Raw genomic sequence first — 27,478 nt, 5'->3', positions numbered from 1 at the left:
GATATTTTTAGACTTTGTGGGCCATACAATCTCTGTCACAACTATTCAACGCTGCTGTTGGAGCACAAAAGCACCCATTTATAAACAATATGTAAACAAAGGGGTAAGCATATATGCCAATTTAACTTTACTTATAAAAAGAGGCAATGACACAGTTAACAAACCTGACTAGCATCCATGAGGAGGCAGGTTCAATCCCTGGCCTGAGAATCTGGTGTTGCAGTGAGTTGTGGTATAAGTCACAGATGTGGCTCAGATCTGGTGGTGTTGTGACCGTGACGAAGGCCAGAGGCTATAGCTCTGATTCGACCCCTATCCTGGAAACCTCCTTATGCTGTGGGTGCAGCTCTAAAAAAGACAAAAAAAAAAAAAAAAGGCAGTGAGCCAAATATGGCTCAAAGACTATAATCTCTTTTCCCTTTGTTTATAAAAGGCTCATAATTCTATGGATTGATATTTTGGGCAGGGCTCTTTGGTGATGACTTATCTCTGCTCTCCGTGGTTGATTGGGTTGTCGTCAGTTGGCAAGTTCACTAAGGGTAGAATGGTCCTGAATGGTCTCACTCACATGTTTAACAGTTGACTGAGGCTGTTGGCTGAGAGCTCAGTTTGCCTCCCCATGACCTCTGTAGTAAGCTAGCTTGGGTAAGCTAGCTGCTTACATGGCAGCTGAATTCCACAGGGGCAAAAGCAGAAGTTTCAAGTACTCTTTGAGGCCTCACCTAGGAAGTCACACAATGTCATTTCACCATATTCTATTTTTCAGGGTCTCAAGACTGGCTCAGATTCAAGGTGTGTGGAATTAGGCTCTCCATTTTGATTGGAAGAGCTGCAAAGCATTAGTGCCCATTTTAAATTCACTACAGGGAGTAAACTCTTCTCAAGTAGAAGTGTAATATTGTACACATGAAACATAATGTTATAAAGCAATGTTACCGTGATAAAAAAATAAATTTAAAAAAATAATGGTATCAATTCCTATAAGACTTTCCAGCCATGTTTTACCTTGAAAAATCTGTCAAAACCTCATGTACTGTGGTCAGAATTCTCACTGTAAATCATATTTCTACAAATTAAGCAAGAAATAAAGATTAACCAAAATTACCTTTCAAAACATTTTAAATTTTTTGTGAAGAGGAAGCAGTTATGAAAGTAACAGAGCTCCATTAAAGTCGAAGAATTATCTCATTTTTATTTTTAAGACTGTTGTTGGTCAGAAGGGTCATTTGAGGAGGAGATAATGAGGAAGAATGTAGAATGTGGTGAACAGAGATGGCTAGAATTTTGATCTTTCGAGGAAAAAGATTTGCTTTTGATGTGATTCATTTTATTTAGGACACTCTCCTCAGTGGTCCTTTAGTTACATTTGATTAAGGTGGTGTCTAGCTAGCTTCTCCTCTGTAAAATAATACTTTTTAACATACTAAATAATATTTTGTTAATAAATTCTTTATGCCTTTCTTAAACAAATTTCACCAACCCATTTTAGCATTCACTGATTTTCTTTGCTGAATTAACTGTGAGGAAGATGCTTGTCAAATAGTGATTTTCTAAAATTTTATCATTTTTTCTACATTTACTGATTATAAGAAAAAATGTTCTGCTTTCCATATTTACATCAATATGAATTCACAAATTCACATTTTATTCAGTTTCATAATCCATATTATTGTCACTTATTTTGACAACCAAATGATGCCAGATTTCACCAGCAAGAGCCTTTGGAAGTGGCTTTTCTGTTCTTTTAATGTCATCATCAATCTTTTTTTTTTTTTTTTCCTGTCTGTTTTTTTAGGACTGCACCCGCGGCATATTGAGGTTCCCAGGCTGGGGGCTGAATCGGAGCTGTAGATACTGGCCCAAACCACAGCCACAGCAATATGGGATCCAAGCCGCATCTGCGACCTACACCACAGCTCACAGCAACACTGGATCCTTATCCCACTGACCAAACCTGCGTCCTCATGGATACGAGTCAGATTCATTTCAGCTGAGCCATGACGAGAACTCTGTCATCATTATTCTTTGAGCACTTCCTTTTTTTCTGACACAAGATGTTCTAGGTTCATCCTGTACCTTTCCTGCCTCAACTCTGCCTTGTTTCTTGTGTGTGTGTGTGTGTGTGTGTGTGTGTAAGTAGCTATTTTATTACTCAATGGATTTTATTACATTTATAGTTGTTCAACAATCATCATAACTCAATTTTATAGCATTTCCATCCCAAACCCACAACCCAACCCTCCACCCTGCAACCTTTCTCCTTTGGAAACCATAAGTTTTTCAGTCTATGAGTCAGTATCTGTTCTGCAAAGAAGTTCATTGTGTCATTTTTTTAGATTCCACATGTAAGTGATAGCATTTGATGCTGATGTCTCACTGTCTAACTTCACTTAGCATAATTTCTAGGTCCATTCCTATTGCTGCAAATACTGTTACTTCTTTCCTTTTAATGGCTAGTAATATTCCATTGTGTATATGTACCACATCTTCTTGATCCACTCCTCTGTCGATGGACATTTAGGTTATTTCCATGTTTTGGCTATTGTATATAGTGCTACAATGAACATTGGCGTACATGTATGTTTTCGAGTCATTCTTTTCTCCAGATAGATGCCCAGAAGTGGGATTGTTGGATCAAACAGTAATTCTATTTTTAGTTTTCTGAGGAATCTCCGTACTGCTTTCCACAGTGGTTACACCAATTTACATTCCCATCAAAAGTGTCATAGGGTTCTCTTTTCTCCACACCTTCTCCAGCGTTTATTGTTTGTAGATTTTTCAATGATGGCCCTTCTGGCCAGTATAAGGTAGTACCTCAGAGTGTTTTTGATTTGCATTTCTCTAATAATGAGTGACGTTCAACATCTTTTCATGGTTTTTTTTTTTTTTTGGCCATCTATATGTCTTCTTTGGAGATTTGTCTATTTAGATCTTCTGCCCATTTTTTATTGGGTTGTTTTTTTTTGGTATTGAGCTGCAGAGGGTGTTAATAAATTTTAGAGATGAATCCCTTGTCAGTTGCTTCATTTGCAAAGATTTTCTCCCATTCTGTGGGTTAAACCTTTTTGTTTTGTTTAGAGTTTCCTTTGCTGTGCAGAAACTTTTACGTTTAATTAAGTCTCATTTGTTTATTTTTGTTTTTATTGTCATTACTCTAGGAGGTGGATCTGAGAAGATATTGCTGTGGTTATGTCAGATAGGGTTCAACCTATGCTTTCCTCTAAGAGTTTTATAGTATCTGGTCTTATATCTAGGTCTTTAACCCATTTTGAGTTTATTTTTGTGTATGGTGTTAGGCAGTGTTCTAATTTCATTCTTTTACACGTGGCTGTCCAGTTTTCCCAGCATCACTTATTGAAGGGACTGTCTTTTCTCCATTGTATAGTCTTGTCTCCTTTGTCACAGATTAGTTGGCTGTAGGTGCGTGGGTTTAATTCTGGGCTTTCTATCCTGTTCCACTGATCTAAATGTCTGTCTTTGTGCCAGTACCTGATTCCTCCAGCTTCAGTTTTCTTTCTCAGGATGACTTTGGATATTTTGGGTCTTTTGTGCTTCCAGACAAACTTTAAGATATTTTGTTTGAGTTCTGTGAAATCCGTCCTTGGTAATTTGATAGGGATTGCATTCAATCTGTAGATTGCCTTCACTAGTATAGTCATTTTGATAATATTGATTCTTCCAATTCAAGAGCATGGTATGTCTTTCCATCTATTTGTGTCATCTTTGAGTTCTTTTATCAGCATCTTATAATTTTCAGATGGTCTTTTGTCTCTTTAGGTAGGTTTATTCCTAAGTATTTTATTTTATTTGATGCAATGGTAAATGGGATTGTTTTTCTAATTCCTCTTTCTGACCTTTTGTTGTTAGCATATAGAAATGCAGTCAATTTCTGTATTAATTTTGTACCCTGCGACTTTGCCAAATTCATTGCTGAGCTCTAACAGTTTTCTGGTAGTGTCTTTAGGATTCTCAAGATATAGTATCATGTCATCTGCAAATAGTGATAGTTTTACTTCTTCCTTTCCAATTTGGATTCCTTTTATTTCTTTTTCTTCTCTGATTGCTGTGGCTAAGACTTCCAAAATTATGGTGAATAATAGTGATGAGAGCAGACATCCTTGTTTTATTCCTGATCTCAGCGGGAATTCTTTCAGCTTTTCACCATTGAGAATGATGTTAGCTCTGGTTATATAGGGCCTTTATTATGTTGAGGTAGCTTCCATCTATGCCCACTTTCTGAAAGGTTTTTATCAGAAAGGGGTATTGGATTTTGTCAAAGGCTTTTTCTGCGTCTATTGAGAGGATTGTATGGTTTTTATTCTTCAGTTTGTTAATGTATCACACTGATTGATTTGCAGATATTGAAGAATCCTTGCATCCCTGGGATAAATCCCACCTGATCATGATATACAATCCTTTTAATGTATTGTTGGATTCTAACAATCCTTTTAATTAAAACAATCCTTTTAATGTATTGTTGGTTTAATGTATTGTTGGTTTGCTAGTATTCTGCTGAGGACTCTTGCACCTATGTTCATCAGTGATATTGGCCTGTAATTTTCTTTTTTTGTGGTATCTTTGTCTGGTTTGGGTATGAAGGTGATGGTGGCCTCATCAAATGAGTTTGGGAGTACTCCTTCCTCAGTAATTTTTTTTTTTGTCTTTTTTTTTTTTTTTCTATTTCTTTGGGCTGCTCCTGCGGCATATGGAGGTTCCCAGGCTAGGCGTCGAATCAGAGCTGTAGCCGCCAGCCTACGCCAGAGCCACATGGTTCCTAGTCGGATTCGTTAACCACTGCGCCACGACGGGAACTCCTCAGTAATTTTTTGGAATAGTGTCAGAAGGATAGGTGTTAGCTCTTCTCTAAATGTTTGATAGAATTCAAACTTTAGTTTGTTGGAAGGTTTTTAATCACAGTTTCAATTTCAGTATTTGTGACTGGTCTATTCATCTTTTCTATTTCATCTTGGTTTAGTCTTGGAAGATTGTACTTTTCTAAAAATTTGTCCATTTCTTCTTGGTTGTCCATTTTATTGGCATATAGTTGCATGTAGTAGTCTCTTATGATCCTTTGTATTTCTATGATGTCCATTGTAACTTCTTTTTCATTTCTAATTTAATTGATTTGAGTCCTCTCTCTTTTTTTCTTGATAAGTCTGGCTAAGGGTTTATCAATTTTATTGATCTTTTCAAAGAACAAGCTTTTAGTTTCATTGATCTTTTTTATGGTTTTCTTCATTTCTATTTCATTAATTTCTGCTCTGACCTTTATGATTTCTTTCCTTCTGCTAACTTTAGATCCTGTCTGTTCTTCTTTCTAGTTGCTTTAGATGTAAAGTTAGGTTGTTTATTTGAACTTTTTCTTGCTTCCTGAGGTAGGCTTGTATTGCTATAAACTTCCCACTTAGAACAGTTTTTGCTGCAACCCATCAGTTTTGGAGTGTTGTGTCTTTGTTGTCATTTGCTTCTAACTATTTTTTAATTCCCTCTTTGATTTCTTCAGTGATCCATTGGTTGTTTGGTAGCATGTTGTTTAGTCCTCACGTGTTCGTGTTTTTTGCTTTTTTTTTCTTGTTGTTGATTTCCATTCATATAGCACTGTTGTCAGAAAAGATACTTGATATGATTTCAATTTTCTTAATGTTACCGAGGTTGGATTTGTAGCCCAGGATGTGATCAATCTTAGAGAACGTTCCACGTGCACTTGAGAAGAAAGTATTATGCTGCTTTTGGATGGAATGTTCTATAAACATCTATTGAGTCCACCTGGTCTAATGCTTCATTTAGGGCCTGTATTTCCTTGATGATTTTCTGTCTGGTTGATCTGTCCATTGCTGTAAGTGGGGTGTTAAAGTCCTCTGCTATTATTGTGTTATTGTCAATTTCTCCTTTTAAGGTTGTTAGCAGTTGTCTTATATACTGTGGTAATCCTATGTTGGGTGCATTTATATTTACAATTATTATATCTTCTTCTTGGATTGATCCTTTGATCATTATCTAATGTCCTTCTTTGTCTCTGATAATAGCCTTTATTTTAAGGTCTATTTTGATGATATGAGTATTGCTACTCCAGCTTTCTTTTGATTCTGTTTGCATGGAATATTTTCTTCCATCCTCTCACTTTCAATTTGTATGTGTCCCTAGAAGTGAAGTGGGTCTCTTGAAGCATATATACCAGTCTTGTTTTTGTACCCATTCAGCCAGTCTATGTCTTTTGGTTGGGATATATAGTCCATTTACATTTAAGGTAATTATTGATATGTATGTTCTTACTACTATTTTATTAACTGTTTTGGATTTGTTTTTGTTGCTCTTTTTTCTTCCTTTCTTCTATTGTTCTTTCCTCCTGTGGTTTGATGACTATCGTTAGTGTTGTATTTGAGTTGATTTTTCTTATTCGTGTGCATATGTATTGTAGATTTTTGGTTTGCAGTTACCCTGAAGTTTTGATACAGGAGTCTTTATATATATGAGATGGTTTTAAGTTTTTGGTGTCTTAATTGCAAATGTATCTCCAGTGTCCTGCATTTATTTGTACTTTTCACTTCTCATGATTTCTGATTTTGGTAGAATATTTGCGTGTGGACAATTTCCTACCTTTACTGTATATATGCCTTTACTGGTGAACCTTGTCATTTGTAGTATCCTTTGTTTCTAGTTGTGTCCTTTTCTTTTCTGCCTAGAGAAGTTCCTTTAGTATTTGTTGTAAAGCTGGTTTAGTGGTGCTGAATTCTCTTAGTTTTTGTTTGTCTGTAAAGCTTTTGATTTCTACTTTGAATCTGAATGAGAGCTTTGCTGGGTAGAGTAATCTTGGTTGGAGGTTTTTTTCCTTTTATCACGTTAAGTATATCCTGCCACTCCCTTCTGGTCTGCAGTTTTTGCTGAAAAATCTGCTGATAACCATACTGGGGTTCCCTTGTATGTTATTTGTTTCTTTTCCCTAGCTGCATTAAATATTTTTTCTTTGCCTTTAATTTTGGTCAGTTTGATTAATATGTGTCTCAGAGTGTTCCTCCTTGGGTTTATTTTATATGGTACTTTTATATGTGTTTCCTGGATTTGAGTAAGTGGTTCCTTTCCCATGTTAGGGAATTTTTCAGCTATTATCTCTTGGAATATTTTTTCTTTACCTTTCTCTCTCTCTTCTACTTCTGGCACCCCTATAATACAGATGTTGGTGCATTTTACATTGTCTTAGAGTTCTCTTAGACTGTCTTCATTTCTTTTCAATCTTTTTTCTCTTTTCTGTTCCATGTCAGTTATTTCCATTAGTCTGTCCTCCACCTTGCTTATTCATTCTTCTGCCTCCTGTATTTTGCTGTTGACTGCTTCTAATGAATTTTTTATTTCAGTTATTGTATTTTGCATCTCTGCTTGCTTAAGTTTTAAATCTTGTTATTTCTTTGCTCAATGTTTCCTGTAATTTACCAATCTTTGCCTCCAGTTTATTTTCAGTGTCTTGAATCATCTTCACTATCATCAGTCTAAAGTCTTTTTCATGGAGGCTGATAATCTCCAGATCACTTAGCTGTTTTTCTGTTTCTTTTTTTTTTCCTGCTCCCTTATCTGAGTTATAGTTCCCTGCATTTTCATTTTGTATAGATTTTTGGTGTGGTCTCCTTCTTGCAAACAATAGAGTTGTAGCCTCTCTTGCTCCTGATGTCTGCCCCCCTTGTGCCTAAAGTTGGTACTATGGCTTGCCATAAGCTTCACTTGTAGATGAAGCTGATTCTTATCCCTCTGGTTGGTGGGGCTTTGTCTCTGGGTTGATTCAGCTGTGTGCCTGGGGGGTCTTTAGGCAGCCTGTTTACTGATGGGGGGCTATGATCCCACCTGAATTATTGTTTGGTCTGGGGCTTCTCAGCACTGATGGGTGGGGCAGACTTTTCCAAAATGGCCACCTCCAGAGGAACACACACTGATGATTATTCCAGAGAACTTGCCTCCAATTTCCTTCCCCCACAGTAAGCCACAGTCACCCTATTTTCCTAGGAGATTCTCTAAGAACAGCAATCAGGTCTGATCTAGATTCCTATGGAATCTCTGCCTTGCTCTGGGATCCAGTGCACATCAAAGCCTATGTGCACATTTCAAGAACGGCATCTCTATTTCCCCCAGTCCCATGGAGTTCCTGTGCACAAGCTCCACTGGCCTTTAATGCCAAATGCTCCAGGGGCTCCTTCTCCCAATGCCAGATGCCCAGGCATGGGGACTTGACGTTGGGCTCAGAACTCTCACTCCTGTAGGTGAGTCTCTGTGATTTTACTTTCCAGTTTGTGGGCTGCCCACCCAGCGAGTATGGGGTTGCTTATATCACATAATCACCCCTCCTACCATCTTAATGTGGCCTCCTCTTTGTCTTCTGGAGTAGGATATCTTTTTTGATAGTTTCCCATCTATTTGGTTGAAGGTTGTTCAGCAGTTGGTTGTAATTTTGTTGTTTTTATGAGAGAAGATGAGTTCCAGTCCTTCTACTGAACCCTCTTCATCCAAAATTCCCTTATTTCTTTTTTAAATTTTCTGGTCATGACCACAGCATGTGGAAGTTCCTAGACCAGGAACTGAACATTGCCACATCAGTGACAACACCAAATCCTTAACTTCTAAGCCACCAGGGAACTCCCTGCCTTGCTTCTTTTAAAGAAGAATGGACTTTAGAGACCAAGATCTGGATGCTAAATGTCTTCATTGCTATTGGAATACTGGTTTTTGGGCTCTCACAGTGGACAGAGCTATAAATATGTATGTTTGTCTATAAATATGTTTGTATACATACATTTACAACTATATATATCCATCTATATATCCATATATCTACCCACCCACCTTCTGAAATCCATGAGTTCACTGATACTGCCAACCCAAAACACAAGGTTCATTCTAGTTTCCTCATTTGTACTTACCTTCTCCAACAATGAGAATCTAGACAACTACTAACCTCAATATATTTATATATCTGTCCAATAACCCAATAACCTTATATGTGACTACTTTCCCATTGTTGCTGCCACTCTTCCATGTGAACACCCTCCACATTCCTGTTCCAGGCCACAACTGCCACATGGATGCTGCCCTCATGCTGCTCAGTCACAGTAATATATGCCAGCCCAACACACCACTGCTCAGCCCCTGCCCCTCACTCCCCACACAGAGTTTGGGGATAAATCTTGAAGGAAGAACGTGAGTGTTGTTCCTCGATTTTTTTTTTCTCTGTAACATGGATTAGGGCCTATATAAAATGCATTTGCATAACTGCAATGGAAAGCTTCAAAAACAGTTTTTGTGTGCCTAAACTGACAATAGCTAAGTATTACCACAACTTGCCAGTGATACAGTTGTTACACTCTTGCTATCACTGGCTAAACCACATTATTCTTTTTCATAATTCCACTGTTTGGAGGCTATGGTTTTAGACTTTCAGATAAATGATCTGCCACTATAAGTATCTTCATATTTCTTATTTCTTTATACTAGACATGTTAATCAACAGTTCCTGCCATGCCCAAGCCCTCCTGAAAAAGCCACCTATTAAAATTTGTTTAATATCATAAAACTACAATCCTTATAAGAATAAATACTGGCTACACACTGATCCAAAGATCATCAACCTGTGATTTACCAGAATAGAGTTCTGCCTATAATAGATGCTGTTGCTTCTCTGCTCGTGTCCCCTCCATGCTCCCTAATGAATGTTACGCTAACAGCATCCTTCTTTTTTTTTTTTTTTTAATTTGTCTTTTTGTCTTTTCTAGGGCCGCTCCCGCAGCATATGGAGGTTCCCAGGCTAGGGGTCTAATCAGAGCTACAGTCGCCGGCCTACACCAAAGCCACAGCAACTTGGGATCCGAGCCCCATCTGCGACCTACACCACAGCTCACAGCAATGCTGGATCCTTAACCCACTGAACAAGGCCAGGGATCGAACCTGCAACCTCATGGTTCCTAGTTAGATTCGTTAACCACTGAGCCACAACGGGAACTCCGCTGACAGCATCCTCTGCAAGCACCTGCCAGTTTCTACCTATGGGAAATGGGGCAGACTGAATATACACGGACATTAATACTCTGAATTAGCCTTCAGCCAATGATATATGGGAGTTGGAGGACAAATACCCAACTTCTTTGCCTCTCAACTGAGATAACACTGAGGAAAATTCTGCACTGTCTCTCAGAGTTCCCCCTTGGCATTAAAATCCAGTTACCCATTACAGTAACCTGCTCAAACATGAATCCTTTATTGGCTTCCTTACCTTCCTTGTCTCAGTTCCCTACTCCCCTAACGGTGATTCCAGGAACCACATCCCATGTTAACTACCAGCTCTCAAATCCTTGCCTCCAAGTCAACTTCTATAAGAGCTCAACCTAGGAAATTGCTCAAATGTCATAGTAGTTATTAACAAAGCCAAGTAGATGTCCTTTCTCAAATATTTAAATGTGAAGTATAGGAGTTCCCATCATGGTGCAGCAGAAATGAATCACGAGGTTGTGGGTTTGATCCTTGGCCTCACTCAGTGGGTTAAAGATCCAGCATTGCTGTGAGCTGTGGTGTAGCTTGAAGACTCCGCTCAGATCCCAAGTTGCTGTGGCTGTGGCATAGGTCAGCAGCTGTAGCTCTGATTGGGCCCCCTATCCTGGGAACCTCCATATGCCATGGGTGCAGCCCTAAAGAGTCAAAAAAAAAAAAAAAAGACAAAAATTTGAAGTATGTACTTTGAAAACTTTTTTAGTTGAACAGAGGGAAAGAGATATGTAAACACTATTTGAGATGTGTAAACACTGTCGTAGCTCAGCGGTAAGGAACCCATCTAGTATCCATGAGGATGTGGGTTCAATCCCTGGCCTCGCCCAGTAGGTTAAGGATCTGGCATTGTCATGAGCTGTGGTCTAAGTCACATACTCGGCTCAGATCCTGCATTGCTGTGGCTGTGGCTGTGGCTGGAAGCTGCAGCTCCAATTCAACCCCTAGCCTGGGAACCTTCATATACCATGGGTGCAGCCATAAAAAGCAAAACAAAACAAAAAACCCCTACTCTTTGAACCTTATACATGGTAGAGCATAGGGAGACGTTATAAAAATCCTTGCCCAGAGGCATTGCCCTTTAGACCCAGACTGAATTAGACTTCACCCTATTATAGCTCCTCTTGGATTTCCATGAGATTCCTTCCCTCTGTAACTTTAGATATGCCCTAAGAATAATGAACACTAGCACTCCCACTCCCACTTACCTGAGTTTGTATTAAGAATCTCTATTCCTTGACACTAAACTATAACATGGGAAGTATCAACTTTGACTTTTATTTTGCTTCCTGTGTTGCAACAAAAGTAAAGCCTAACGTAAAGTAGTCACTTAGTTAATATTTGTCTGATGAATAAATGAGAGGAGTACTTAAGAGGTATATGTGGATGTACCTAGGTTCAGAACTACTCTCTAAGTCTTAATTACAAAAAGCAACAGAAATTATTTCTCTTTTTTTCCCCAAAACACTTGAATGAACTTTCATACCTAATAACTGGAAGGACAAATACTGTTTTTGTATGCTGAGCATTCCTTTCTGTCCTCTTCAGGTAAATGTCCCCACTTCACCACATTCCCCATATTCCCCTTCCCTATACTCCCTTCCACCACAAACACTTCCTTTAGTCAACAACCTGTTCAGTGCATGAGGTTCTGTCCCTGCCTCCAAGAAGTTATATACTCTACAACTAGTCAGTCATAATCCCCTGTATTCTGGAGGTTTAGTATATGACCTAGGCCATATCAAACTTCTGCCTCTAGATTTTATAAATGGACTATTGAGAGAGAAACTTTTCATCTCCTGAGTTTCCCAAGCTGTGGTAATATGTTTGAATTTGTTTATGCCTACCCTGACACCTCATTCATAAGAAGGAAATTCCTTCTTCAGGAGAAGTGCTTGGGAAAAACACACAGAGAGAAATGCAAGAGGGGTGGGAGGAGAGAGCGGTGGGGAGAATAAGATCTCTCAAAGGTTTTCTGAGTCTCCAGAATCTTATAAGCTAGCTTCACCTTGTATTTCTCTTTAATAAGAGCCAATAAATTCCCTTTTATCTTTTCACTTATTTTGAGATGGGTTTTTTATCACTTTAAATAAATTATGTATATAATGAATTATATGTATATATATTTGAAAACCAACTCTGAAACTCTGACAGTAATACATTTTAAAGCTTAAATTCTTCCCCCACAAACACTCCACCAGCATCTCGATCCCATTGCATTGTGCACTAGATGTCTGGGAGCCTGCAGCTGGGGTCCTTGTGCCCTAAGGGATTCTTTAATAAAGATTAGTTTGCATCCAATGGAAGGGGATTTCAGAAGGAAAAAAAAGAAGATTCTTATGTAATGCAAAAAGAGAAGATTATTGGAGGAATGTTAATACTACTTTGTAGGGGTTAGATGGATTGGAAAGCTATTCTTTTCTAATAAAAAGGGATTTAGGGAAATTTAGCCAAGTGTGAAAGATGATTCATCCCAAAGCCCTTAATAAATATATCTGATTAAATCAAAACAATCTGAGTGTCTTCTGGCCAATTCTATTTGGATGTCCCAAAAAGAACTAAAATTAATCTGAAATTGAGACTTGATCTCCCAAAACTGGTCTTCTTTTAATACCCCTCATCAGTACAAAGTCACGACCATTTATCTGATTTATGTATAAGCCAGAAACCTAGGGGTAATTTTTAATAATTTCCTTGCCTTCATTTCTTTCATAACCACTTGATCACCAAGTTGTATTTATTTTATCTTTTAAATGCCTCTAGAATCTCTCTGCTTATTCCCATTCCTCTTTCCAAGCTATTATCATACTGGACTACAAATTTAATCTATTAATTGGTCTTCCCTGTGTGTACTATTGCTCCTCTCCAACCATTTTCCACTCTGAAGGCCGTGTGTGTGTGTGTGTGTGTGTGTGTGTGTGTGTGTGTGTGTGTGTGAGTGAAGATCTATTTATGTTACTTTCTGTATTCTTTTTTTTTCTTTTTTTTTTTCTTTTTTTTTTTTTTTTGCCATTTTTGGCTGACTCAAAGCACATGGAATTTCTGGGCCAGTGATCAGATCCGAGCCACAGTTGCAACCTAAACTGCAGCTGGACAACACCAGATCCTTAACCCACTGTGCTGGCAGAGATTGAACCTGAGTCCTAGCACTCCAGAGACACTACCAATCCCACTGCGCCACAACAAAAAGTCCAACTTCCTCTATTCTTTTTTTTTTTTTTCCCCATATGGTGCAGCATATGGAAGTTCCCAGGGTCGAATCTCAGCTACAGCTGCCAGCCTACACCACAGCCACAGCAACACCGGATCCGAGCTGCATCTGCAACCTACACCACAGCTTTCAGCAACACTGTATCCTTTAACCCACCGAGAAAGGCCAGGGATTGAACCCACATCCTCATGGATACTAGTCAGATTTCTTAACCCACTGAGCCACAGTGGCAACTCCCAACTTCCTCTTTTCTTATTCCACTTAAAACTCTTCTGAAGTCTACTAGACATTTGATGATTCCTGCCCAGAAAATTTCCACCTTCCTTAAGGTAATACAACTCTAAATTTTTTTTTAGAAAACCACTCCTCCCTAAGTAGTTTGGGATTATACCCACCTCCAGCTCCAGAGTTATGGATACCCTAACTGGTATACTCTCTCCTAACCACAGATTATTTTAGGGAAGGGCACTTAACCCACATCAAAACTAACTTAAGTTTAAAGAAATTGGCTCAAGGTGGGCGTGTGTTTTAAGGAAATCCAGTCAGGGACATTGACTTGTTCTTGTGATCATGATGGGAACCAAACTGAAAATTAAGCTTGCACAAGGACAACAGTGGAGTCAAAGTGTCCCACAGAGAAAGAGCTGGGGAATGAAGATACCCTCCTCCTGTGGATAAAACTGTCCTTGGGTGAGGTCTGAATTCCGAACTTACCATTATATAAGCCAATCACTCTTTTTTTTTTTTCTTTTTTTTTCTTTTCTCGCTTAAGTCAGGTTACACTGGATATTTCATTACATGTAGCTGAAAGATTCTTAGCTAATACCCATCCAAACTAATGTACCATTGTACATGGAACAAGGGCAAAAGTCCTTCATACAACTTGGCACATCTGCATTTGCTCCCTGGGTTCAAGCCATAGAGGTCAAACTTTAACCTCTGTTCATGCTTGCCTCCTTCTAGAAACCGCTTGTTCTCCCACACATCCAATATTATGCTTCTTATCCTACTTATCCTTTAATGTTCAGCTCAAATCCCTTCCACGAGTCCTCAAACAGATCGCATCCTTGTTATTCACTCACAAAGCACTATATGGATTCAGGTCTGTAAGATAAATACAGAAATTGTACATTTATTAATGAGGTTCTATGATGAAAGTCTCTCTTTCTCACTTAATTATAAACTACATGTGAGAAACTCTTTTCACTCACTAAAGTGTTTTATTATTTTTGTTGTGGCTGCTGAATGAACTAATGAATTAAAGAAGGCAATGAGAGGATGACATTCTCTTAACATAATAACTTTCATTTAACATGACACTTTATCAAATAACTTGAATGGCAGAGTTCCTGTTGTAGTGCAGCAGAAACTAATCTGACTAGGAACCATGAGGCGGCAGATTTGATTCCTTGAACCTGGTGGGTTACAGATCCAGCGCGTGAGCTGTGGTGTAGGTCATAGACGCAGCTCAGATCTGGTGTTGCTGTGGCTGTGGCTGTGGCCAGCAGCTGTAGCTCTGATTCGGCTCCTAGCCTGGGACCCTCCATATGCTGCGGGTAAGGCCCTAAAAAGACACACACACACAAAAAAAAACCCACTTGCATTGCATGTGAAAAGCAGAATGTCATTGCCAGTGAGTATCACTGGGTCACTTACAAAATGAAAATAGCTTAATAAAATTTATTATAAAACCATGGTGGGAGGAATTTTACTGGTCAAACCAAGGCACTTATGAAAACGAGAAAATTTTAAATCATATATAGCAGAATATATCTAGAGAATAAATTAAATAGTTGAGTTAACATCTTTGTAGGATAAGAGGTTGAAGGATTAATTTGTTTTTAATGTAACTCAACCAAAGGGGGCAGAATATGACCAATGTATTGATTTAGAAATAGATGGAATGATTTGGGAAAAAAGAAGAATTTCTGGTGAAGCTCCTCCTCTAGTTTTAGGGTGTAACAAAGAAACTGATAAATTGTGCAATTCCATTTCAATGTTGGATCAAATCTCAACACACAGACTTTCCCTATTGGAACTATTAGAAAAAGAATTTGGAATTATTTTGTTATACTACGAATTGCATAGTCCTTCGTCATGGTCAAAATACAATTTCAGATGAATTTCAGTTTTAAGAGTTCTTATTTCTGCATCAGTTTTTCTTGCCTAGTGTTCTATACTCATATCAGGGAAACAATGGATGTGTATGGAAAGGTTAAGCTGATAACACTGTTGCTCTAATTAGAGTTTAATAACTATAACTAAATTTATTGTATACCTGATGGAAAAATAGTTTTTTGGTGGTGGTTTCAAAAATAATAGAATGGCAGTGCTTCTGTCCCTGCCTGCTTGTATCTCTCAAAAGTGTCCTGTCTTAATAAATCTATTTCTTGCCTAAAAATAATAATAAAAATGATAATAGAATAAAAATATACCTGGACTTTTAAGGAGCTATGATTCCATAATTAAAGACACCTAGAAAAGTAAAGTCATTATGTTTATATTTCTAAATTTATTTTTTTCTTCAACTTAAAATGCCTTTTCTTCTCATTTCTGACTAATCTAAATTCTCTTCATTTAAAAAATTTTTCTTTCTTTTTACGATGGCACCTATGGCATATCAAGGTTCCCAGGCCAGGGGTCAAAACAGAGCTCCAACTGAAGTCTATGCCACAGCCATGGCAACACCAGATCTCAGCCACATCTGCAACCTATGCTGCAGCTTGCAGCGACACCAGATCCTTAACCCACTGAGGGAAGCCACAGATCAAACTCAAATCCTCACAGACACTATGTCAGGTACTTAACCTGCCGAGCCACAATAGGAACTCTCTCTCTCTTCATTTTGTAACATGTTCAAGTCACACTTTACAATGGGGGTTTTGCTTGTTTTTGTTTTTGTTTTTTTTACTTTTAGACTTGTATATTTATCATATGCGATCAGTGGCTCCCAACTGCTAATCCAAGGACTACATTGTCTGTAATCACCTGAAAACATTTAAAAATACATCTTCCAAACAGCTCCTCACTCTTCCCCCACTTCTAAGATTTTGACTCAGCAAGTCAGAGAATCTAAGAAATCTGAACATTTTAAAACATCTTCTGTATATCCATGTTCATAGAAACATTATTCACAAGAGCCAAAGTGTGGAAGCAACCCAAGTATCCACTGATGACAAAAGGATAAGCAAAATGTGGTATATACCCACAACTCTACTGTGATTGCATGAAAATAACCATAGAAAATTTATAAATGAATGAGTGTTTCTGTTTCCAATAAGACTCTATGTACAAAAACATGTGGCAGGCTGAGTTTGACCCATGGGTCATAGATTGCTAACTCTTTCTTTATCTCACAATATAAGCCCTTTAAGAGGTTTTTTACATTATGCGTATGTTTTTCATTTTGTCACCTTCAGGAACTAGTAATCAAAACCAAACGTGTGACTCAGATCTCTCAGGAATGCGGTTTTTGTTCATACCATCAGGTTGGCCACTGAAACAAGTACAGGTAATAGTTAAGCAGTAGAGGAATTTAGAATAGATAGTAGAGGGGATGTGTGCAGGAGGGCAAATATTTTCTCCCATTCTTCGAGTTGTCTTTTCACTTTCTTGATAGTATTCTATGAAGCATAAAAATTTTTACATTGATAAAGTCCAATTTTTCTATTTTTCTTTAGTTGCTCGTGCTTTTGGTGTCACATCTAAGAAAGCATTGTCTGATCCAAGGTCACAAAAACTTATACTTACATTTCCTTTGAAAGGTTTTACAGTATTAACTCTTAGGTTTAGGTCTTTGCTTTATTTCGAATTAATGTTTGCGTATGATATGAGATAGGGGTACCACTTCATTTCTTGTAAATGGATGTCCAGTTCTCTCAGCACCATTTTTTGAAGACACTGTTCTTGCCCCTGTTGACTTGCCATGGCACCCTTGTCAAAGATCAATTGTCCATGAATGTATGGGCTCATTTCTAAACTCTCAATTCTATATATGTCTATCATATCAATCAATAATTATTTTTCCTAATTACAATGTCTATTTTTCCAGTATGATGAGTAACATATTCTTTTATACATGCACTCATTTACCAAATTTTTACTTTTTTTTCCTTTTTTTTTTTTTTTTTTTTGTCTTTTGTCTTTTTAGGGCCACACCCATGGCATACAGAGGTTCCCTGGCTAGGGGTCGAATTGGAGCTGTAGCCTGCTGGCCCACACCACAGCCACAGCAACACCGGATCCGAGCTGTGTCTGCAACCTACACCACAGATCACAGCAACGCCAGATCCTTAACCCACTGAGCGAGGCCAGGGATTGAACCCACAACCTCTAGTTACTAGTCAGGTTTGTTAACTACTGAGCCACAACAGGAACTCCCCAAATTTTTTCAAGCATTTTCTATATATCAGGCATTATGTGGGTGCTTGGGGTAAAGGAGCTAAAATACTGCCATTTAGATTAGGTATAGGTACAGATAAGTCTCCTTGGATATGTTTCCTCCAGTTTAGCACCCACAGTTCCTTTTGATCTGTAGACCTATGAAATATCTCTTCCACACATTCCCGACATTCAGTAATGGGATAGGCACAAAATAACTGCAATAGATACTGCCATTCAAAAAGGGGGGAAATGAAGCACAGAGGAGTCACTAGTCCAAGAAATACTAAAATCCAGCTGGACATACACTGCCAGTTTCTTTTCTTTTTAAAAAAATTTATTTAATTTTATTGAAGTATAGTTGATTTACACTGTTATGTTAATTGCTGCTGTACAGCAAAATGATTCAGCCATAAATATACACACATCCATTCCCTTGCAGGTTATCACAGAACATTGAGCAGATTTCCCTTGCTATATAACAGGTCCCCACTGACCATCCAGCTTCTTGATCAGATAATAAATCAGTTTACTGTCTAGATATGATTGGCCTTGGCTCTTGGCTCTATTCTCTGTATTTTTTTTTTTTTTTTTTTTTTGGCTGCACCTGTGGCATGCAAAAGTTCCTGGGCCAGAGATGGAATCCAAGCCACAATAGTGACAATGCCGGGTCCTTAAACACTTGACCTCCAGGGAACTCTCAACTTTCTGTATTCTTGAACTCTTCATTTTTCATAGAAAATAGTCCATGTTAGCAGCTGAGTAATTTTCTCAGCCTGCTTCTGGCCATAGAAATTTGGGGATCCAAAGAGCTCTTTTCATTTTGTATAATCTCTGTATTATACAAAGTCTTTTTCAAATAGAGACACCCTTGAGATCCTTAGAGTACTTTTAACCTGGCTAAATGTTCTCTGAGAACATTTTTAGATTTTTCTGAGTCGTAAAAATGGATCTTATACTTCTTTTCTGGATTTGATCTTTGCTGTGAAGCTTTTTCTTAACTCACAATCCTGGAAAGCATGGAAATGATAGTTTTATTTTCAAATTCAGTTCTATATTTAGATTATTTCTTTCTTCTCACATTTTACTATAAGCAAGAAGAAGAAGCCAGGTGGCATCTTTAACACTCTTCCAGAAAAATCTCCTTCACTAGATCATCCAGCTCATTAGGTATGCTTTCTAGTTTCTACTTTATCACAGTGTTGCTAAACATCTTGTTTCTACTCTATCCCAGTGTTGTTAAACACACATAAAAAAGGATCCTCTTCTTCAATTTCCAGCAACATTTTCCTTACTTTCCTTTAAGCCCTCTCTGAGAGCCCTCTTGCAAGCCATCAGACTCTTGCCACTAGTTTCTTCAAGGACCTTTCACCTTCCGTCTACTGCCCCAAAGTCCCAAAGCCACTCCCACATTTTTAGGGTTTTGTTATAGTAACACCCTTCTTTCAGATACCAAACTGTTCCAGGTGATAGGATTCAATGTAAATTACTCCCAAATTTGGTGGCTTAAAGCAACTGTTTATTATGCTTATAGATTCTGTGGGTAAGGAACTTTGAGGGAGTGGTTTGTTTCTGCTTTAAAGTATTTGTGAGATGGAAGACTTGAAGGTTGGAGACAGGAATCATCTGAAGTCTCACCATTCACATCTGGCAGTTGATATAAACCATTTACTGGGAACATCATTCCCTCTCTATGTGGTCTCTCAGTAGGTGCTAATTTCAGCTGGGTTCTAAAGGAGGGTATCCTGAAAGAGAGTGAACTAGATGATGGCTGAATTACTTTTTGTGACCTAAACTTAGAAGTCATATAGTGTTACTTCTGTCTCATTCTACTAGTCAAGACACTAACAAGGTCCTCCCAAGTTCAAAGACTCCACTTCTTGATGGATGAGTTGCAATTTGAGAAGAAATATGAAGGATATATAGAACTGGAAATAATGCTGTACCCATTTTGGAAAAGACAGGATAAATCAAGAAAGATCTTTAATAGGTCTCTTGCAGAAGAATTCCATCTCAGACTGTGATTAGGAAACTCACCTGCATTAGTCTCAAAGCCTGTAGTACCATGAATTCAGTGGCTTAAACAAGAGAAATGTATTGTTTCATAGTTTGGGAGGGCAAGAAATCCAAGAACAAAGTATTTATAGAGTTGGTTCCGTCTGAGGGCTATGAGGGAAAATCTGTTTCATGCTTTTTCCCTAGCTTCTGGTGGTTTGCTGGCAATTTTTAGTTCTCCTTGGCTTGTAGAAGCATCACTTTAATTTCTGCCTTCATCTTCACATGGCATTCCCCTTGTGTGTTTTTCTCTGTGTCCAAATTTCTCCTTTTTTTCTGAAGATACCAGTCATACTGGATTAGGGCCCCTTCTAATAATATTATTTTACCTAACTACACTGCAATGACCCTATTGCCAAATAAGATCATATTCTGAGGTTAAGACTTCAACATACAAGTTGTGGGATGGGAGACAGACACAATTAAATTTATAACACTGACATAAGATGTATGAGTACCTACTTTATAGCATTTATTGTAAAGAATATCTGACATAATGCAAAAGAAGTTCCTGGAACTGATTAAAAGATTAGAAAATGTTAGCCACATCACTATTTATCTTTGGGTCCAGAGAGTAGTGTTGTACATAGCATAAAGTGAAAAAATAGTGAGTTCTTTGAGTTTTGTCTGCCTGGCATTCAAGAGTGACCATTAGTTCACGTTACCTGCATATTTGGAAATGTTTCAATTTCTGTCCTTTTCACAGCCTGATGTTTAGCTTTTTTTAAACACTTTGTGCTACTCCACATCCTTGAGCCTGTCCCATGTTTTTGCTTAAGAGAGCCAGAGTTTCTTTTGTTTATGGAAAAATAGAAATAGATTAAAATAGAAATTGATTCCAGAGTTCCCGTCGTGGCTCAGTGGTTAACTAATCTGACTAGGAACTATGAAGTTGCGGGTTCGATCCCTGGCCTTGCTCGGTGGGTTAAGGATCCTGCATTGCCATGAGCTGTGGTATAGGTTGCAGACTCAGCTCAGATCCTGTGTTGCTGTGTCTCTGGCGTAGGCCGGTGGCTACAGCTCCGATTCAACCCCTAGCCTGGGAACCTCCATATGCCACAGGAGTGGCCCTAGAAAAGGCAAAAAGACAAAAAAAATAAAAATAAAAATTGATTCCTGAAAAGATGCTCACCATTACTAATAATTAGAGAAATACAAGTCCAAAGCACAATGAGGTACCACCTGACACCAGCCAGAATGGCCATCATCAAAAAGTCTATAAACAATAAGTGCTGGAGAGGAAGTATAGAAAAGAGAACCCTCCTACACTGTTGGTGGGAGGAAAACAGTATGGAGGTTCCTCAGAAAACTAAAAATAGAATTACCATATGATCCATAAATCCCACTCCTGGGTATCAATCCAGAAAAGATGAAAACTCTAACTTGAAAAGATGATGCACCCCAATGTTCATTGCAGTACTATTTACAATAGCCAAGACATGGAAGCTACCTAAATGTACATTGACAGAGGAAGGGATAAAAAAGATGTGGTATATACATACAATGGAATATTATTAGTCATAAAAAAGAATGAAATAATGCCATTTGCAGCAACATGGATGAACCTAGAGATTAACATAGTGAAGTAAGTCAGACAGAAAAAATATATATACCATATGATATCACTTTTATGTGGACTCTAATAAAAATAATAACTTCTAAAACAGAAACAAGAGTTCCCATAGTGGCATGGTGGAAATGAATCTGACTAGAATCCAAGAGGATACAGGTTTGATTCCCTGGCTTCGCTTAGTGCATCGAGGATCTGGCATTGTCATGAGCTGTGCTGTAGGTTGCAGACTTGGCTCAGATCCTGCATTGCTGTGGCTGTGGAGTAGGCCAGCAGCTACAGCTCTGATTTGACCCCTAGCCTGGGAAATTCCATATGTCACAGGTGAGGCGCTAAAAAAGGGGGGGGGGCAAAACCCCTCCCCCCCAAAAAAAACCCCAAACAAACTCACAGATTTCAGAACCAACCTTTTGGTTACCATAGGTGAAACCACTGGGGGAAGGAAGAACTGGGAGAGTGGGAATAACATATATATATATATATATATATAAATATATATACACACACACACACACACACACACACACATATATATATATACACTACAATATAAAATAGATGATCAACAAGAATCTACTGTATAGCACAGGAAAACCTACTCAATAGTTTGGAATAACCTATATGGGAAAAAAGAATGGATATATTCATATGTATGACTGATTTGCTTAGCTGTACATCTGAAAATAATACAACATTGTAAGTCAACTATACTCCAATAAAATTAAATTTAAAAAAAGAAACTGATTCCTGGAAGTACCTGTTACGACGGACACTTGAAATGACAGTGTGGAGTTGTAAGGGTTATTCAGGGGCAGGAGGCAGCGTGGAAAGATGGCTGCCTTCACAATCATGTTGTTCCTGGAGACTCAGTCATTGTGTCTATTCCACTTGGATAGATTTAGGAGATTTAGGAGAGTTGGTAGGAAAATGTCATCTGCTTAGATTGGGCTGGGTATTTTTTTTCAGCCTCAGATAAGTTGCTAGAAATTAGACACAACTAACTCATCAGAAAGCAAAGAGAGAACAGAAACTATTAAGGGAAATTCTTTCTTTCTATGGCCCATGACCAAAGAGAGTTAGTGGCCAGATAATTTTGAGCTTTACTTGTTTGGCAAAGCCAAATTCTCTCCCCCAATATAGAGTGGAGGCAATGTCTGGAATACTGGAAATTTAAGAGGATGTAAGATGGTACTTAGGAAAGGCGCTACTAGAACTTCCTTCTGGGTCTTCCTTGCCTGGTGGAAGTCTTTATTTACTTGGCTTCCCTGTAGAGCCCAGCCACTGAAAAAATATGGCATGAGGAGCCCAGACTGGTTTTATCTCTTCCAACTTTAGCTATTACTTTCCTTGCCCCCAGGAAATGTATGAAATAGAGGCATTAAGGCTTAATGCTGGAGAGAAGGGTAGAGCCCCAAGGCTTGTTGCTATGAAAGAGGACATCCCTTGGATATTGGATCTGGCTGGAAAGCCTTCTATTCCTAGAAAACTGGTGACTAAGACAATCTCCAGGCCCCTGAACTCTTCTCAGTAGAAAATGGGCTCCAAAATTAGTTTAGCCTGAGTGAATACTCCCCACTGTCCATCTCAGAAGTGACCCCAGTGGACACTGGACATTTTTTCTATTCCTGGAGGATAAAGAGTCAGTTACTTTAGCTGACCAAGAAATTCACTCCATTGATGTTGTAGGGAGTGCTTTTAATACTCTTGGAGTATGACCATTTTAAGCTGTTTCTTCCGTTTTTCCACATGGGACTTTTTACTTTTATTCATTAAGGTATCCTGAACTTTTCACACAGTTGTAGCTTAGTTTAAATTTATCATTTAGCTATAGGCTGCCAGGTAGGAGATATTCGGAATCAACCTGAAAGCACCACACTTAATGAGTCAGGATTCTCCAGAGAAACTGAACCAATAAAATATATAGAGATATACAGAAAGAGATTTATTATGAGGATTGGCTTCTGGGGACTTTGGTGGCTGAGGAGGCCCATAAACTGCTGACAGCAAACTGGAGGCCCAAGAAAGCCAGTGGAGTAGTTTCAGTTCAAATTCAAAGGTGTGAGGACCTGAAGAGCCAATGGTGTAAGTCCCAGTTCAAGTCCAAAAGCCAAAGGATTAGGAGCCCTGATATTCAAGGACAGGAGAAGATGGACGTCGCAGCTCAACCAGAGAGGGTAAATTCACTCTTTCCCTGCTTTTTAGTTTTATTCAGGCCCTTAATGGGATGGATGATATTCACCTGCATTGGTAAGGGAGCTCTTCTTTATTCATTCTACTGATTCAAATAGTAACCTCTTCCAGAAACACTCACAAATACACCCAGAAATAATATTACCAGCTATCTGGGAATACGTCAGTTGTGTCGAATTGACCCATAAAATTAAAATCAAAGGCATACAGCTGAGAGATCCTAAAGCTGGGTGTAATCGCTGGCAAAGAGCCCAGGGAGGAAAGGAGCTTTGGGATGTGCATGGAAGAGGTGCACTACTGTGGGTAGGAACATTTATGACACTGTATGTATGAAAGCAAGAGAGTGCGGGTAGATATTGAACCGTCAGGAAGATTGTGGTGGAAAGCTATTGTTTTTGCCTGTCCTGCATCCCAATTTTCCTTTATAAAACCTTTCTTACCCCATGCTTGAGCCAAATGGTTCTAGAAGAAATGAACCTATACTTCTTCAGCTCAGGTGGCATGTAACCCAGACCTAGTATGTTAACTTATTCCATCTCACATGCTCAATGAGTGATTTAGGAAAGCTTATGCAATCCAAATTAGATCAATAAATTCAACCACAGATTTTTTGATGGAATCATTGCAAAAGAGACTCTTTCCACAATGACTTCTTGGACACCAGTACCTAAGTTTGTAGCTCTCAGGGACCACCAGCATACCACCATTTATGGGAGAATGGTGCTTGGGCAGAGAAAGCAGAGCAAGAATGAGAGCCAATAAATGTCCCTTTTGCTTTTCCATTTGGAGGAGATGCAGTGGACATTTGTCTGGAGCCCAGCACTTCACAAACACTCTCTTTTTTGGATAGGGAGTTTCCTTTCTCTCCAAGTTAAAAGTCAGAAATTATGCTTCCAAAGTCCCCCTCGTAGCTGAGCACAAACATGTGACCCAGGCCCCACCAGGCACCCTTGTAAAACCTTCTTTGAGACGAGACCAATGTGAAAATGAAATGCCATGTGGAATTCATTTTTACAAGTAAGAGCTCTGGACACCACTGCCTCTTGGCCTTCAGAGGTGGCACTGTGAAGTTTCGAACAACAAAGCTGTCATGTCAGCAGCATCTGCATCAGTAAAGTCAGGTTCCTGCTGACAGTGGAAAGTGTAGCACTGAGCTCCAGGAGTGGGGTGTGGAAGTAGTAGCAATATCCTTAGTCTGGTTCTGATGCCTTTTCTAGGCGGTATCCTGGAAGTTCAGCCTTAAATGTGGCTCTCAATTCCTTCTGGCAATTCTATGACCCACCAAATACCCTTTAATACATTTCTTTTGTGCTTAACCAATCAATTGCATTTTGTCACTACCAACTAAAACTTTTGGTACTTATGCAACAATCAGTAAAAATCTGTTATAAAGATGTAAAAATAAATGATACTTCTGTAAGGTAGACATTATTATTCCCATTATACAAATGAAAAATAGATCCAGGAGTTCCCATTGTGGCTCAGCCAGTTAAGAACCCAACTGGTATCCATGAGGATGCAGGTTTGATCCCTGGCCTCACTCAGTGGGTTAAGGATCCGGCATTGCCTCAAACTTTGGCATAGGTTACAGATATAGCTCAGATCTGGTTGTTGTGGCTATGATGTAGGCCAGCCGCTATGGCTCCAATTCAACCCCTAGCCTAGGAATTTCCATATGCCACAGAGCAGGTTAAGTATCTGGTATTGCTACAGCTGTGGCGTAGGTCACAGCTGTGGCTTGGATTCAATCCCTGGACCAGGAACTTCCATATGCCAGGGTCTGGCCAAAAAAGAAAATTAAAAAGTGTGATCTTGGAGCTGGCAGGTGGTACATGGCTTCTTGATTCCCCAGCTTCCTGATTGTTGCAGAGATGTTTCCCCAAAAAGTTCAGTTTTGGTTGATGTTCTAGAACTCATTCCTGTAGGCACAGCCTAGATCCCATTCCTTCATTGCTTCTAACTGTGAGCATTTGATTCCCTGCATCCCAATCTACAACTATATTGGTTTACATTAGCTTCTGAATCCTGTCTAATATAAGCATGTAGAGAAGTCAAGTATTATATTATCAAGCAGCATTTCCTACAGATTCTTATCTTTTCTCAGTCACAATTAAATGGTAAATGTGTATATTTGAGGTAAATTGATATATAGAAGTAATAAGTACCATGGCGTTTCCAATCTTGCCACATCTACATTGAACCTATCTGCACCCTGATCTGATTTCTAGACACCAGAACTGTGGGAAATAAATTTCTGCTGTTTATAACCCATCCAGTCCATGGCACTTTGTTAGAGCAGTCCAAACTGACTAAGAGCTGTTATGGAAACCCAGAGAGAGTGATGTAGAGAGGATGCCTTCCAGGAGCTGTAAACTTTGGTGAGGGATGCAGCTAGCTCACAGCAACCTCACAGACAGGGAGAATGGAGGGGGCAAACTTTCAATCTCCTGCCCAGTTTCTGAACCGATCTAGAAATTAGAGGACAAGAGACTATGTTGAAATCCTTACAGGACACCCTCCCAGGGTGGAGAGCAATGGACAGTTGATCTGAGGGGCAAATGGGAGATATCCAGCATAGCAACTGAAAAATCAACAACACCAATGCAGCAAGAGATCATAAAGAATGTAGGTTGAGGGTTTTGGTGCTACAGAATTTTTTTTGATGCTCACGGGTTGAGTTAATTCATAGTCAATATAATCTGCTTTCCGGGATTTGAGGGCATTTTTCCAGGTTTAGCACAGGGTGTGGAAAGTGGAAACACCTGGGAGATCTCGCTGGCCATTTCTCATTTCAGAAGTGAGGAAACTAAAGACTTAGGGAAATGAAATAAATTCCTCCCAAGTTACATACCCAAGAAGTTGCAGAGCCAGCAGGCACACCCAAGTCTAATGATGCCCACTGCCTGCAACTTAAATCCATGCTGGGTACAAGTTATGCTCATCACAAAGTGCCAGACTGTGATGTGGCTGCACTCTCAGTCTTGAGCATCCTCATGCCTTGGTTTAAATTTTCTCTTCATTTTAAACAGTTACCTGAGAAGCTAAATTGCAAAGACACTTTTCCTAAAAATAACTAGAAGATATGCAGGAGGAAATTAGCATAATGTATTTTATCTCTAATTTACAGTGTGTAATCTAAAAATGTGTGACAAAGCAATGCTAGTAGTGCAGAGAAAACTCCCCTGGGATATTTGGTTCCATTTAAAAACACCTCAGTATGGGGGGATGAGGGAGCAGTAGCCTGTGACACACTTCCATCAGGGCAAAATGTTATTCCAGTGATTCACAGCAAGAGGCCTGACAAACACTTTTGAGTTGATATAAAGGTTCTTGCCATCAGGTTGAAATGAGAATTGCAGTGGGTGGTCCCATTCTAGCCTCATGCCTCCTTCTACTTCTATCCTGGCTTAGGTGGTTGTCCTGGAAACAGTGGGATGGCAAACAAAACCATGTGGAGCAACTTTTAGGAAGCCTTATGCCTGAAAGCCTGATTTTCATTTGCCGTTGCCTTTTCTCTCTTCTTAAAGGATGACTTTTCCAAGGCTATCATTCCCTAAGAGGGTGTGCTCTTCAAACTATCTTGAAGGCTGATTCATTCTCAAGTCTTTGACAAGGTCCAGCTGGAGGGCTTGGAAGAGTTTGGTAGATAGCAGGGGAAAGGGTCTTGATTTCTCATTATTAAGCTTTGGATCCCGACACAGATGGTCCTGATCTCCTCCCCCACCGAAGAATTTTTCTAAAATGACACCCAAGTTTTTCTTGGCAGAAGTTATAATTCCTGGCAAACAGTTCACTGCAGCTCTAATTATGATGACAGCTTTAATGGAGAAGATAATCATATTAAATGGTTCTTATTCAGTTCCATGCGATGAATTAGTGATTACCATGAAATGTGTTAAGCAGCCAAAGGCAAGGGGAAGGGATAATATACTGAGCTACAAGTTGAGGTTTGAGGGATTTCAAAATTGGGTGGGAGAAAGGACACAATGACCTTTAAAAAGGAGATGCTGATTCTAATGTCTCTGGTGGCTTATTTACTGATTAAGAATCTCCTT

General features: G+C 38.9%; 1 protein-coding gene across 7 annotated transcripts in view; it reads right to left on the bottom strand.

Moving 5' to 3' along the window:
• ZNF280D (zinc finger protein 280D) overlaps nt 1-27,478 on the bottom strand; it is a 264,636-nt gene that overhangs the window by 173,666 nt on the left and 63,492 nt on the right. The gene's annotated exons all lie outside the window — the stretch shown is intronic.

The sequence above is a fragment of the Sus scrofa genome, chromosome 1 (assembly GCF_054392235.1).
Source record: "Sus scrofa isolate SSC_HxYL_T2T_F1_AM1 chromosome 1, Sscrofa_HxYL_maternal_Yorkshire_Landrace_v2.0, whole genome shotgun sequence".
Taxonomy (NCBI): domain Eukaryota; kingdom Metazoa; phylum Chordata; class Mammalia; order Artiodactyla; family Suidae; genus Sus; species Sus scrofa.
This window is presented reverse-complemented; position numbering and strand designations above follow the sequence as displayed.